General features: G+C 43.6%; 1 long non-coding RNA gene across 1 annotated transcript; it reads left to right on the top strand.

Moving 5' to 3' along the window:
- The first annotated feature begins 236 nt into the window (after nt 1-236).
- LOC123106591 (uncharacterized) lies at nt 237-1,343 on the top strand. The gene is made up of 3 exons (XR_006451404.1): nt 237-378; nt 470-644; nt 876-1,343. It is a non-coding gene; the product is annotated as an uncharacterized lncRNA (long non-coding RNA).
- The last annotated feature ends 15,394 nt before the right edge of the window (nt 1,344-16,737 follow it).

Here is a 16,737-nt window from a genome sequence, read left to right as displayed (position 1 = left end):
AGTGCACATAATCATTTCAAAAATTTGGGGATATATTTGCGTTACTCGGTAGGACTCGTCTTTCTGGAATTTTTTTGTTTTCAAGTAACATAACAATGGCCAGGTACGTCCACAGGTCAGAACATGCCACACGAAAAAAAGTCAAAGAAACAAAATGTACACACCCGTGACCACGGTCTGTAGGTCATTCAGAGATAACGACAACCGTGCTGGCAGGACGTGAACAACCCCCATGACCATACCATCTTCCCGGAGCAACCCAAACCCAACACACACTCATAGTTCCCCGTCATATCAATCTTCACAGCCAGCATCCGGTAGCAAAAATGGAGGAGAACGACGGCGCAACGCACCCTAATGGTTTCGTCCACCGCACATGTGAGTTACTCACACGCATACCCGTTAATGTCCTTCTTCCATGGCCTCTTTTGATCATGTAACAATTTTCTTACCCTATTCTCGGTGATAGATCCAGTGACAGGTGAAGTCCCCATGGATGATAACTTTTCCACAACCATGAGTCGTATACCCTCGTTTCAAAACCGAATCAACATGGATCTAGTCGAAGAATAGAATGAGAGGAAATCAGCGAAATCCCCCACGCCGCCTACTGTGCCGGGCACAGGATGGATTAGACGTCAGAGGTAACCCTCTCAATACAAGAACATGCAACGATATACATATCGATTTTTGCATTGATTTCCTCCGTGCTAATCACGCCTATATATCAAAGAAATATTACGCATTAAAGTTTTGTAGTAAAGACATAATATTAACCAGATGGATGGTCATTATTCAGGCGTATGTTTCTATAGTAGTATCTTTGTCAGTCACACTGAAATCTGATAGAGTTACCCTAGTTTTTTGTCGTACAGAAATACTTTTCAGATCAAAGTAGACAGATGGAGCTTGCCATTGCAGATGTTATGCCAATAACGGTGCACCGTTTGATGCAAATGGCATGTACTAAAGAAGATGATGGAAAAGGGTGGTAGTATATATAGTAAATGAACTGAATTCAGAATCAATTTTGGTTTGCTTGTAAATGAGATGATGACAGTAGATGAGATTGAGAAAGAGTGAGAGGAACTCGTTTTTGAAGCAGATTTATGAGGTCAGAGTAAAGTGGGCTAAGCCATATTTGATCGACGTATTTTGTGCGAAAATGTGCAGCACACAGCGTAGTGAGTGCATGGACAATGTATTGAAAAGGTACGTCGCACGGTCAGCACCTCTGAATTCATTTGTCATTCAGTTCAACAGAATGTACGCGGATCGGTGTTCCGAAGAAGACTAGGAGCAAGCACACACAGATAAGGTAGTACTCCCTCCGTTCCAGAATAGATGACTCAACTTTGTACTAAAGTTAGTACAAAATTGAGTCATCTATTTTGAAACGGAGGGAGTATATCTTAAGCACATATGGGCTTTTTCCCATTGAGATGTAGTATAGATCAACCACTATCCATGAAAAGGTATGACATGTGTGTGCAGGACAAGACCGTCCTAAGATATAATTTCCCAATCGAACACCATGCACCCAGCATGTACACCAGGGTAATGTTTAAGATATTCTCCGACGAGCTATATCAATCTGGGCCATATATGGTGAAAGGTTTGCATGTTGACGGCAAAATGAAAGTGGAGCATGTAAACGCTGAAACCAGAAAGCGCTGGTGCAAAGTTACTTATGAGGTCGACGTCGACAGGGAGAGTGACACTAACTCTTGCGAGTGTGGCATGTTCCCACACTCTGGGATGTTGTGCAGGCACATATTAAAGGTTTGTTGTCACAATGGTTGTACGTTTTCTTCGGAAATGAAAAAAAACTCAAATCCGAAGACACACAAAGTAGACGAACTACAACCAAATCGGAGCAAATCCACCAAGACTATGATAAACGTACAAGGGCTATGCCTGCACACCCTCCCTTTGGCAAGGGCAAGGACCCACCACGGCGCCATGGCCCTAAGTCCATTGCAGACGAGGCGGACTCTAGAACCCTAGATCTGTTTTGAGGTTTATCGGTGCGATTTGCGAACAGGATTTTTGAGTACATCCATACTATTATTGGTGCAATCATATATATTAACACAAACCTCTTTATCGACTGTGGCAGCATAGACAAACGCAATACCATGATGTGAGTAATTTTAATTTCAATAAATATATGCTTTTATGGATAACATTTACCAAATGACAACACAATGCAGTACAATTTTTAGTAGAACAATGAAGAGTTATTTCTGAACAAATTAAGGAAATGTTCTGAGGATTCTAGGAATAGAATATGAAACAAGGGGACATAAGAAAATAAAATATGTCTGGAACACCTCTTACAAATATCGACTCAACAAATATACTCGTGTAAGATATACTTTATATATTGTTAATTCAAATACATGTTGAAATTAGGTCACAAAAAAAAGTACAAACCATGATAACCCCAGACGGAGGTAGTACAAATATTTTTGTCATGAAGGGCACTAACCTTAAACAAACTGCCACATACAGTCCAAATAATAAAAAGAAATTTTGCTTATAAGGGCCGGCGCAATACCACCACTAATTAACCAATACCACCACTAATTAACTGCAGTACTGCGTCACGTCAGCTTGCCGATGATATAATGGCAAAATATAACCATGGCCATGCACTTTTTTTCCGAAGCAACCAAATGTGCGTTTGTTATCCTGATATGTGTATAAACATCGTTTTTATTAGCTAACTGGCTACTTAGAAGGTGCATACCATTGACAGGCACCGTGCCAGCAAGAAAATGAAAAAGTTCGACAACAATATGGCGCCAATAGGTAGATCCAAGAATCTCGGTGACGAGCCTACTCCTATTCACGCGAAGGCTAAAGACAAACGGCCCGTGGGCTACGCTGAATATGAAAAGGTGCAGAACCCTCCTCGGCAGCTTATGCATTAGATGAACAGGACCTTTCAAACTAAAACCTGCTAAAAATAAACTGAGATGTAAGGAACCTTTCATAACTAGCAACGCAACAAAACCTAGACAATAGGCTTCCCAAAATAGAGCACGCTAGCTGACCAATGCTGGAAAGCAGTTGTCCCCATTCCACGTATAAGTCTGCCATTTCAGACACTAGGTTGCCATTTTCATCCACCGCCCAGTAAAGTCCTCCACATGCTTTTCACTTTTGTAAATGCGATCTCCAGTAATGCAACAATTCAAAACCTTATCCAACTAAAAGTTCGGATCTTGATGCAAATCAAGGGTCCCGATAGCCCTCTTTGCTGCTAGTGATGGTAGGAAAGCCGTTCTCTCTCTCTCTCTCTATATATATATATATATATATATATATATATATATGTGTGTGTGTGTGTGTGTGTGTGTGTGTGTGTGTGTTATGTCCTCTACATCATTCACTTATAGCTACGTCTTCAATTTTGCTATTTTCCGAACTAAGCGAATGTAATCGGATCCTAACCTCTTCTATGTTTTTCCCTCAAATTCTCTCTGTCTCTTCATATCACTACAAAAAAATACACTTCTGTGATGATACGTGTTTGTCATAGTAGGTCACGTTTTCTGTCATGTACATCCATGACGATTTTATGACAGAAACAAGATAGTCATACTTGTGCTGTCGTGGAAGTCTTTCATGACATTACCAAAATTATCATCACGGAAGTGTCCATTTCCATAATGATAAATGGCGCGTCATGGAAGTGCTTTCGTCAAGGGTGACCGACACGTGGCGTCCACCGTAACAGGTCGCCGTTAAGCTACCGGGTCCGGTTTTGGATCCAATAACCCGTTAACAGCCCGGACCAATGGGGATTTTCACGTGTAAAATTCTGATTTGCCAGAGGAAACACGTGTTGGCTCACCGCTGGGACAGATGTCATCCACTCACTGGACAGGAGGCGCCTATGAAACGTCGACACGTGACACAGCCCAACAGAGGCACATTCCAGTGAAAAGGCCGGCCCGTTTAACTTGGTCAAAGAGGTAGCGGGCCGGCCCACAGAAATCCTGTTAACGGCATGTTAGCATATAGCCCATATACAACCCGCTAGGTCACGGCCCGTTACGGCTTACCCGAATTAGGCCCAGTAGCGTCATTTGGGCCGTTGTAACATCCCAAATTTTTAATTTGGAATGTTATACAATAGGTCATCTTTGCATAGCATATTTTATTGCATTTCGGTTGATCCTAGAAATTTCACGCAACTCAAGGACCCTCGGAGAGAGTTGGGATTTCGTTATTTTCGTATTTGAGTTTTCTCAAATTTTGAAAATAGGATCATTTGATTTTATTTATTTTCATATTTTCGCTCGTTTATCGGAATCACGCGACGAGGTCGAACCGCCGCCGCTCGCTGGTTTTTTTTAGAAAACCGTTGGTTTTCACCAGTTTATTTTCGGTTTTTTTAGATTCGTTTTTTAGATAGATCGGTTTTTTTTCTCGGTTTAGTTAATTAGCGAGCGTTTGCTCGTTCGTTCATTTTAACGAACGCGTTCATCGTTTAGTTCCAGATAACGAACGTTCGTTCATTAATCTGTTCGTCATTTTTCTTTTTCTCGGATTAAATCCGTGATTTTTCTGATCACGATTTCTGATCCGATTTTCGTTCTAGTATAACTTTTCTCTCGTTTATCGGAATCAGGCGATTCAAGCGCCTAGAGTTTCGTCTCAAAACCCTCTTTCCGTTTAACCAACTCAAACCAGTTTTTGCCTCTGTAAAATTTGACCTAGATCCAGAATAGTAAACGAAGCTTGTTTCTTTCGCTGCTTGTCTTTCGTTGCTTCGTTCAATTTGATTCTTTTTGCCAACCGGAGTTCTTAAGCTGAACTTTCTGGTTAGATCTCTTATTTGAGTTTTACCTGTGCATTAGTTGAGTACTTATTGTATGCTTGTTTGTTTGCGATAGAGTACCCGGAGTGCGCCGCTTGCTACTTCGAATCGCTAGGTTTTGCGGATCATCAGCAAGGCAAGTAACACTTTGATCATACTTCCTATTACCTAGTTTTTATCGCATTAGATCAATCCCCACACATTGCATGATTAGGATCAAATTAAATTGTGGGTTTGGGAATTAGATGAGCTAGTACCTATTACCTGTTTTCATATCAAACCTTTGGGAGTTACTTCTACGTTTGCTTGTTGTGCCATGCTATGCTAGTAAACGTGGATTGGGTGAGTGTATCCATGACAGATGTGAGATTGTTAAATTAATGGTTTATTTAAGGTGGCAACTTTAATACACATCTGGATGGATTGAGGCACCTGGGTATTCCAGCGATTGCCTGTTTTTCTTTTGGACAGCCACCCAGGCTCAAAGGAATCATGAGATTATTCATACTAGAAACTTCTGTGTGCAGCCACAAGCTACTATGGGCTCTAGCATAGTTGACTAAGTTGTGCGAACTTTTATAGTGGTAGACTAGCAGATGTAGGGGAAAGTAGGTGTAACGGTCTACCCGTTCGTAAGGTGTGAGCGCTTCTGAAAGACTATGTCTCGGTCATCCGTTTCTCAAACACCATGTAGTGCGAGAATCCCAACGGAGGAGATCGAGTCTTGTGGGGAAAAGTGCGCAAACCTCTGCAGAGTGTATAAACTAATCATGGTTAGCCGTGTCCCTGGTTATGGACATCTTGAGTATCTAGTACTCTGATTATCATGTGAATCTCATCATGTTACTCTAATTAATTTTGTTGGGTTTTAATGATGATGCTTAATTGGGATTGAGAGCGTGTCTACACTCTCAATGTTTAACAACCACCATGATAGTTAAATAAAATGAATTCCTTTGCAGTAGGGAAAAATTGGCTTTACGCAAAACTGTAACCATAGAGCTTTGCACCAGCCAAATATGCATGTAGTATAGCCTTATTCTTTCATTGCTATCTATGTGTTACATTGCCAGCATATTCCATGTGCTGACCCATTTTCGGGCTTGAACGTTCATGTTGCAGACTTTTCAGACGACGAGTAAGGTGCTTTTAGGTCGTGGTTCTATACTCAGTGATGCCGTTGGAGTTGATGGACTCACTTATCTTCCAAGCCTTCCGCTGTTATCATAATTAGATTGCCTTAAGCCATATTTATTGTAATAAATTCTCTTTTGAGACACTCGATGTAATAAGTGTGTGATTGCTACTCTGTTATAAATCCTTCAAGTACTGTGTGGTGTCAACATTACTGATCCAGGGATGACATCGGAGCACAGAGATTGGACCGTTTGAGGTCTGGTCGCTACAGCCGTCCAGTATGATTCTAGCCCGTTGTAACTCCCAGCCCATGTCTGGCCCATGATGTCATTCTGCCCATATGAGGCCCTTTGTAAATCTTGGTCCATTAACGACCCGTGGTGAAACTGGCCCGTAATGAACAGTCTATCGCTTTATACCGATTAACGGCCCATTAGTCTGTCTGTCGTTTCCAGCCCGTGTTAACTTTTAGCCTTCTAAGGGCCCGTTTATTCTTGGGCTCATTTCCAGAATTCGATTACTTACTGTCCGTTACTATCCTATTCAGCTTGTGGGCCAAATTTAGCATGTGGTTACAGTTGGCCTTCTTGTGGCCCATTAACACATTGGGCTATTTCCATAACATCATCAATTACGGTCTATTAACGGCCCGTTATGGTCGGGCCGCAAAACAGACGATTTCCACTCTAGCCCGTCTACGTCCCATTTTGCAGTCTGTCATTGGTCCGTGAATAGTATGGCCCATGTTTGGCGAAATGACTATACGGCCCGTAGAAGGCCCAATGAGACGGCCTGTAGAAGGCCCATGGATCGTACGGCCCGTGGAAGGCCCATGGATCGTACAGCCCGTGGAGGGCCATGGTCCCTATGCAGCTAGTAGGACCATGGTCACAACAGTCCATGTGTTGCCATGGTTATTGTGGCCTAGTTTATTGTGGCCACTAGAAAAATGCGGAAAAAGAACTACAATGACTACAAGCAAACAACTAAACAAGACAATAAGTAGATAAATAAGCAAGGAACTAACGCTAAGCTATTATGGCTATTACACATATTACATCCACTGGGCATCAAAGTTCGCCACCAGTGCAAATATAGGGAAAAAAGCAGCATATTACAAACACTGGCCATCTAAATTGGCCACCAGTGCAAATAAACGCGGCAGCAAAACAAGTCCATAACTGAAACAACTTCAGAAGAGCTCAAGAAACGTTATCCTGGGTATCCACCATGCTGGCAATAAGCTTAGCAATCTTATTAGCTTTGTCTTGTTTGGCGCTAAAATCCTCCAACACTTGTTGTTGCACCAGAAAGTATGCATCTGAATGCTCCAGGGACTTCCGCAGTCCTTCCGCTTCTTGTCGCAGCACAGCTGGTCGATGTCTTTCAGCTTGTAGTTGAGACTCAAGAAACCGAATTGATTCAGACAGTGAGTTTGTATAGCTTGTGCAAGCGGTAGTGGCCAGTAACTCGAACACTAAACCAATATAGGACTTTGGGGTTGTCTCACTGTCTTCAAGATAGTCTTCCTTAGCTATTTTATCAGCTTTGTTGGAGATCAACAAGGATGTCTCACTATCCTGAACCTTACTTGCATTACTTCCTTTACTATTGCTTAATAAGGCACTCTTCCCCAATATTGTATCAGCATTCTAAAAGAAGAAACAAGCAGACACATAACAGGTTTAGCATGTACTAGTATATGAAATTCATTTTGGTGAACCAGTTCATTAGTAAGGTGGACAGGATTGAACTACCAAGTCTTCTATTGCCAAGTAATACATAATAAAAGCATCAAACAAACATATATCTATGTCCTATGGTCACTGCATTGTCTTGCCAAATCAAAATAGAGACAAGGTTCAAATCATATCAGTTCAAGACAAAGCAGCAGTGAAAGAATACAAAGCGTGGGAAACTACACGGCACAACAAGATTTCAGATGGGTACCACGGGTCTACATGTACAACAACACTATTGGCTCTGTTGTGATGCTAGTAATGTGCATGATATGAGAAGTCAACTGTATACACAATTGAAATTCAAATCAACAGAGCTATTGATAAGAGCAGACCTGTTAAAGAAACATGTGTTAACATACCCGCTGTGCCATTGGAGTTTCGATTGGATCCTTCAATTTAAAAATAAGTTTGTATGAGTAAATACAGTGATACAAGAGCAAAGCAGTATGCACGATAGCAATGGAATCTTAAATTAGAACAGTTGTTCTTCAAGTTTTGTAAGTGCATCTAGTGCCACCCTTAGTTGGTTTTGGAGTATTGACGACAAACTTGGTTGAGGGACTAATACATTTGTGAGAATTGCAGGATAACATAGGTAGTAGTCCCATATTGATTTGGTTTACCTACCAGAGATGACCCCTAAAAATGTGTGAAGACATTGAAGACAATGGTGGTCTGTGAAGATATTCATAGTGATGATTATGACATGAGAAGACATTCACATGTAGACTATGAAGTGCGAAGACATATTGTTTCATAGTTTCCTTTTCTTCTTTGTTGAGTCATAGGAACCACCGTACTGTTAAATGGGGTCCAAGTGAACAAAGTCAGAGTGACTGAAGTGATGCTCAACCAAATCCTATGTCTTCGAGAGAAGACAATGAGAGCAAATCTTATCCAGAGCTAGATGAGTCAGCTTTACTTGTAGCCCAAGTCAAGCTGCCGCATGTGTTTGAAATCTGACCATTGGACACGTGTCAGTTCTTTAGTGACCCAGGGTCATTTCAGACAAATCAGGTCGGGTTGCCTCCTGGCTATAAATAGCCCACCCCCTACACCATAAATTGGTGGCTGCTCAGAGTTAGTGCACGGCTTTTGTCGTTTGAGAGCAACCCACCTCCGAAGCATTTGAGAGAGAGATCCTTGTGAGGACAAAGCCCAAAAGCACCCAGAGCCGAAGAGTGTTAGGCATCACTGAAGTCTTTCTTTCTGCGTGATCTGAAGACTTGTTACACTTGAGAACTGTGAATCCTCCAGCCGATTAGGCGTCGCATTCTCAGCATCCAAGAGTCATTGTGGATTGCAAATGAGCGAAGTATGTGAAGGTTGGGAAGTCTACCTTGAAGACTTACCAAAGTGATTGGGCAAGGACTGTGTGTCCTTAGGTCAAGGGGAATAAGGTGAAGACACTGTCTTCTGAGTTAAATCTTAGCCTCCCTAACCAAACATACAGTTGTCACAGCAACTGGAACTGGTCTACCAAATCCTTGTCTTCACCAAGCTACTGGTTCTATCCTTCACTTCCCTTTACTTTACAGTTTGTCTTCGTGAAGTCATTGCTTGCCTGTATGATCTGATTGACTTCACTGATTGAAGACTGTTTACTGTTTGGCTTCATACTATCTTCCATCCTGATCCATATTACCTAGCTGTTAATAGTCTTCGAACTTTCACTTCATTGCTTACTTGACTATGGCCTGTCTAGTGTAGTCTACCTTCTGCTGCATATCAATAGGTTCATTTCTACTGTTTGCCTTCAAAGCCCCCGTGTTTTGAAGACTTTAATAAAAATCGCCTATTCACCCCCCTCTAGTTGTTAACTAGCACTTTCAATTGGTATCAGAGCAAGGTGCTCCCTTGTTTTGTGTGATTCGGTTTAACCACCTGGAGTTTTAGCTATGTCGACTACAAGGATAATCAAGGTCCCGCCGCGTGCCCTGTCTTCGATGGCACTGATTACCCCTACTAGAAGAATAAGATGTGTTTGCATATTGAAGCCATTGACGTCAACCTCTGGTATGTCATCAAGAACGGTGTTCCCAAGGTCGGTGAAGGTATCACCGCTGCTGATGTCAAGAGGTTCATTCAACTGGACTTGACCGCCAAGAACATCATCTGTGGTCACCTTACCAAAGGACAATACGGCCGTGTGAGTGCACTAGAAACTGCGAAGCTAGTCTGGGATTGGCTCTCCAAGGTCAACGAAGGCGTCTCGACTCAGAGAGACTCAAGGATTGATGTTCTTGGCAACCTCTTCAACCGCTTCAAGAGAAACGACAATGAGAATGTCCAGCTCACGTTTGATCGCCTCATTGATATCACAAATGAGCTTCGCGCACTCGGCGCCACTGAGATCACCAAGCACGAAATCATCAAGAAGCTCCTGAGATCACTTGATAGCCCATTTGACACCCTGGCCCTGATGATTCAAGAATGCCCTACTTCAAGACTCTCGATCCGTCTGACATACTTGAGAGGCTCAACACACATGAGTTCTAGTTATCTGAGAAAAGAGATATCTATGGTCCCAGCTATGGTCGATCTCGGGCTTTCAAGGCAAAGGTTGTTTCCTCGTCGAAAGAAGAATCTGGCGGCAGTTCTGACGATCCTGAAGACATTGGAAAGGAGCTCGCTATACTTGTGAAGAAGTTCCAGAAGTTCACCAAGAAAAAGGGCTTCAAAAAGTCTTGAAGATCCATCTCAAGAAATGATGAAGCTTCCTCTCGTGACTACAAGAAGAGAACATGCCACAAGTGCAAGAAACCTGGTCACTACATCTCTGAGTGTCCTCAATGGGACAATGAGATCAAGATGAAGAAGAAGAACAAAGAATATAATTCTAATGACAAGAAGAAGAAGAAGAAGAAGAACAAATCCTCAAAGTCTTCATCAAAATCGTCATCTAAGTCTTCATCACACAAGAAGAGCTCATCAAGCAAGGCTCGTGCATTTGTTGGCAAGGAGATGGATTCAGAGGAGGAGTCTGCTTCTGAGGAGGCGGAGGTGGAGTCTGAGGAGGAGTCCGATTCAGGCGTGGCAAGCCTGGCTCTAGCTTCAGCATATGTCACCAAGTCCATCTTCAACATTGAAGACAATGACCTCGTCACCAACGCTGATGTTGATGATGATGATGAATCTGCTCCCACCTACTACTTCATGTCACGCGGTGCCAAGGTAAACTCACGCGATGCTTACTTTCAAACGTCCAGTGAAGATGACTCTGAATGTGAATCTAAACCTAGCTACAAAACACTTGCTAAAATTGCAACAGAACAACAAAATGCTATGGAACACATTCAAAAGTTGCTAGACAAAAGCGATGACCTATTGGACGCGGAAATGACTCGAACTCGGTCCTTAATTGAAGACATTAAAAATCTTCATGTTAAGTACAAGGAACTTGAAAGTCATCATGAAACGCTCTCAACTACTCATGAAAAGCCCTCCTATGATTATCTTCAAAGGAAGCAAGAGCTTGAGAACTTGAGATCGGCTCATGAAGATCTTCAAAAGGAGAACGAGTCACTCCGCGCTCAACAGATCAGTTCCGCTCAGGAGGACTTTGATGCACCATGTTTAAATTGTCTTGAGCATGATAATGTTGTCTTTGTTGCTGAATGTTCTACTGCTGCTACTGTTGCTATGTCTTCAACTACTGATGTGGAAACTAACCCCTCTTCTGAGGATACCACTACTATTGCTGATGAGAATGCTAGGTTGAAGACATTGCTTGAAATAGGGATGTACAAGAATCTCAAAGGGCATAAGACACTATGTGATGTCCTCAAGAAACAGATTCTGAACTGAAACCCGAGGAAAAAGGGTGTTGGGTTCGAGAGGAAAATGAATGTTGATGGTCCCTACTAGAAGCTTGAGTAGTACCCCAAAACCACATGGGTTGCTGCAAAGGGACCTTCAGTGGACCCATCTACTTTATCTGGCTTCACTTGTGCTAACCCTATTATCATTGATGAATCCTTTGTTGCAAACTATAAACTGTTTAAGAATCAGAATGGTGAAGTGTTTTCCAGTTATATTGGTACTAACTGCAGGAACGGACCACCTTTGAAGAAGATCTGGGTGCCCAAGAGTTGTCTTGAGAAGCTTCCTGTGAATGTCATCATGACCTCACGTGGGAAGAAGACAAACCCTAGACCAAAGGCTTCATACAGACAGAGGACTCACCAGAGTCACCCTAACGCCAATGTTTTGCAGGGAAACCATACTCGGACTTATGAATATGACCGCTATGTTCATAAGACCAAGAACTATTCTGCTTATTCTTATGAGTATTATTCACCACCTGCAAGGCTATTTGTTAGGGCTCCAAAGCCAAAGTTCTCAGATGTTGCACTTAGACTCATTGCTTCTAAGCCACCCCTGAATATGTGGGTGGTTAAGAAAAATTAACTCTTTTGCAGGGAAAGGTCTCTAGCCGAAAATCAAAGGCATCTGATGCTTATGCTGGGGACCTAAAACATCTTGTGGGACGCAAGATAAAATGTCTGAATGGTCTTATTATGTATTTCGTCCCAGGATTCATTGACAAACATCCTATTTATCCTAACCAAGACCTAAACTTTCATAATCCACTTGTTCGTCAAATGTTTACGCTTCACAATACTCTTGGTGAAGCCTATCCCCCAAACTGCACTGTAGGGTATGATACCAAAGGCTTCAGAATGGATTATGGACAGTGGATGCACTAACCACATGACTGGTGATCGAAGTCTTCTCATGGATTCAACCCTACATCCATCTAATAAGAGTCACATCACATTTGCTGACACTAGTAAAAGCAAGGTATTGGGTCTAGGTAGAGTTGCAACCTCAAAGGATCAGCACATGGATAAAGTGATGCTTGTTGAATCCTTGGTTTCAACTTAATGTCTGTCTCAATGCTTTGTGATCTGAACATGATTATGATATTTGGAAAATATTGTTGCCTTGTTCTTATGGAATCTGAAAAGTCTCTAGTCTTTGAAGGGTATTGAAAAGATGATCTGTACATGGTAGATTTCTCAGCAGGACCACAGTTGGCCGTATGTCTTCTAGCGAAAGCTTCAGAGTGCTGGCTCTGGCATCAGAGGCTAGGGCATGCCGGCATGAGGAACTTGTACAATCTCGTGAAGAAGAAGCATGTCATAGGCATCGAGGGCATCAAGTTCAAGAAGGATCATATATGTGGTGCCTGCGAAGCTAGAAAGATGAGTAGGGCCAAGCATCCTTCGAAGACAATCATGACGACATCTCATCCCTTCGAGGTACTTCACATGGACTTGTTTGGCCCTACTCACTACTCTACCCTTACTACCATTGCTTGCCTCCATGGCTTTGTCATTGTTGATGATTATTCAAGATATACATGGGTGCACATAATCCTCTATAAGAATGAAGTGCAGGATGTCTTCAGACGATTCGCCAATCATGCCATGACCAACTATGGCATCAAGATCAAGCACATCAGAAGTGACAACAGCACAGAATTCAAGAACGCCGGCCTCGACACTTATCTTGATACATTGGGAATCACACATGAGTTCTCAGTTCCATACACACCTCAGCAGAATGGCATCGTGGAGCGCAAGAACAGAACCCTCGTTGAAATGGCACGGACGATGCTTGATGAGTACAAGACACCAAGGAAGTTTTGGCCTGAAGCCATTGATACTGCGTGCCACATCATCAACCGTGTTTATCTTCACAAGCTTCTAAAGAAGACATCATATGAGCTACTAACTGGTAAGAAGCCAAATGTGAGCTACATCATAGTATTTGGTGCTAGGTGCTGGATCAAAGATCCACATCATGCTTCAAAGTTTGCACCGAAAGCACATGAAGGTTTTATGCTTGGCTACAGAAAGGACTCACACTCCTAGAGTGTCTTCAACTTCTTTCACTATAAAGTGGTTGAAACTGTGGATGTGCGGTTCGATGAGACTAACGGCTCGCAAAGAGAGCACCTGCCAAATGTGCTAGATGAAGTCTCACCGAGTGAATCTATCAAGTTTTATGGGTATTGGAGAAATCATACCTTCAGAGGCTCAGGCTGAAGAAGAAATCATCATTTCTGTACCTAATCAACCCAAAGACACTGCTCAGCCTGAAGTGAATGTCGATGATGAAGACAATGATCAGCAAGAGCAAAGTCTTCGTCCAATTCATCCTCGTGTTGCAAATGAAGTGAAGATTGAGAAGATAATCGATAGCATCAATGCACCTAGTCCACTCACTCATTCAAGAGCAACACAGCTAGCAAATTTCTGTGGGAACTTTGCATTTGTCTCTATATGTGAACCCAAGAAAGTTGCTGAAGCCTTCATGGAACCTGAATGGATTCAAGCGATGCAAGAAGAGCTTCAACAGTTCGAGCTGAACAATGTGTGGGAACTGGTTAAGCGTCCTGATCCTCGCAAGCATAACATCATTGGCACCAAATGGATCTATCGCAACAAAAAGATGAGCATGGTCAAGTTGTCAGAAACAAGGCTTGTCTCGTTGCTCAAGATTACACTCAAGTAGAAGGGATTGACTTCAATGAAACATTTCCTCCCATGGCTAGGCTTGAAGCCATTCGCATTCTGCTAGCCTATGCCAACCATCACAACATCCTTCCATACCAAACGGATGTGAAGAGTGCCTTCCTGAATGGAAAAATTGAAGAAGAAGTGTATGTCGCACAACCACCTGGTTTTGAAGACCTTACTGACATGGTATACAAGCTCAACAAGGCACTGTATGGCCTCAAACAAGCCCCTCGTGCTTGGTATGACACACTCAAAGACTTCCTGAAGAGCAAAGGCTTCAAACCTGGTTCCCTGGATCCCACACTCTTCACGAAGACATATGATGGAGAATTGTTTGTATGCCAAATCTATGTTGTTGGAGATATAACTACTGAGTATAAACTGCCCAGGAGGGGCCGGGTTATACCTATAAGGAGTTATCAATATTGAAGCCCATGAAGACAAGGAGCATGGCGCTTTACTATAAGAGATCTAAAGGCCCTGGGCCCAAAGGCGGATTAGGGCCCATAGACATAAACCGCCATAAGGCGTGTAACTTGTGTTGTAAGATAGGAAAGGATAGAAACCGAGCCGGACACGTTTATGAGCCGGCTGGGATTCTGTAAACCACCGGGCGTCAACCTGTATGTAAATGGACGACCCGGCGGCAGTTCAAGGACAAGAAACAATGACTCGAGAGCCAGGCATAGCGTATTCGCTCCCTCGTCATCGAAACCCTAGCAATCCCATAATAACTGGAGTAGGCTTTACCTTCACTGCAAGGGGCCGAACTGGTATAAATCCTTGTGTCCTTTGTCCGGTTTAACCTCTTTAAGCTAACTACGTTGCGATGGCTCCATGACTAAGTCCTCACACTAGGACATCTGCCGTGACAATCCCACGACAGTTGGCGCCCACCATGGGGCTATCGCACGATGGTTTTAGGTTCTTAGAGGGCAGCTTCGAAGGGCTCAAGGGATACGTTGTGGGCCGGATGACCAAGAGTCGTCGTGGCAAGCTCTACATCGACGATGAAGGCTGGGGCCCTGAGGCTGGTTCAATTGAGTATGGATATCGGGTCCCCTTCGGCGGTATTCACATCTTCATTGGCAAGATCGGCGAACCGGGCCCTGAGCCAGACATCTGCACCGACATCGTCAAAACGGCTCAGCTGCGAGATCCGCCCAGGTTCAGCCTACCATGAAGCGTGCCTTCGTGGGAGTCATCCATGGAGTGGAATCTGAGGATAGATCGGTATCTGGAGGTGAAACCATCATTTATTCTGATGATGAGTCATCTACCGGAGAGACTGAGTCATTGTACCAATTGCAAGATGGCCAGTTTGGGGGCTGTTCTGATGGCGACAGTATTCCGGACCCCCTTGATCCACCGAGCCGAGTTAAGATCTTCATGGCCGGTACACAGTCAGCGCAACATTCTTCAACTGTGGCAACAATTATCTCCGGTTCAGCAGCAGCGACAACAGCTGACTGTCGGCTCAGGTTTTGTCCAATTTGTTCGACACTTTGGCAACACTGCTGGCGGCTGAAGTTAACTCGGCGAATCGGGATCAGCATAACGCAGAAGTTGCAAAAGTGAAGGATCAGATAGCTCAAGCCAAGGAAGACCTGGTAGCCGAGAACACCAGGATGGCTATGGAGCGGGCCGAGTTGGATGAACGGGTGTATCGGCTTATGCTGGATCAGAACGCATCTAACGATGTAATTAGGAGAAGGTATCGGTCCCACCTACCTCCGGTTTATGAGCCAAGGAATCTCTTTAACACACCAGGATCAGGAACCAGTAACCAGTAAGTGGTAAACCGGGTAGAAGCACCTGGAACAGGGGCGTCGGTTCAGCCACGCACAGTGGATCCGCCTCGTCAGAATATCCCGTCCCAGCGCGTGTCAACGCCTCTGGGTCATTACTCCCACCCCCTGGATAACATAGTCGCCGCCGCTTCATGATTGGCAGCCCTCCTAGTCGAAGGTTAGTCCCCCATAGCGGTTGAGACGCGACGGGCTAGGGAGCTTGAGGGAGTCCTGGATTAGGGGGTATCCGGACAGCCGGACTATATCCTTTGGATGGACTGTTGGACTATGAAGATACAAGATTGAAGACTTCGTCCCGTGTCCGGATGGGACTCTCCTTGGCGTGGAAGGCAAGCTTGGCAGTACGGATATGTAGATCTCCTTCCTTGTAACCGACTCTGTGTAACCCTAGCCCCCTCCGGTGTCTATATAAACCGGAGGGTTTTAGTCCGTAGAAGGACAGACAATCATACCATAGGCTAGCTTCTAGGGTTTAGTCTCTATGATCTCATGGTAGATCAACTCTTGTACTACTCATATTATCAAGAACAATCAAGTAGGATGTAGGGTATTAGCTCCATCAAGAGGGCCCGAACCAAGGTAAACATCGTGTCCCCTACCTCTTGTTACCATCCGCCTTAGATGCACAGTTCGGGACCCCCTACCCGAGATCTGCCGTTTTTGACACCGACGTTGGTGCTTTCATTGAG

This window comes from Triticum aestivum, chromosome 5A (assembly GCF_018294505.1).
Source record: "Triticum aestivum cultivar Chinese Spring chromosome 5A, IWGSC CS RefSeq v2.1, whole genome shotgun sequence".
Lineage (NCBI taxonomy): Eukaryota > Viridiplantae > Streptophyta > Magnoliopsida > Poales > Poaceae > Triticum > Triticum aestivum.
This window is presented reverse-complemented; position numbering and strand designations above follow the sequence as displayed.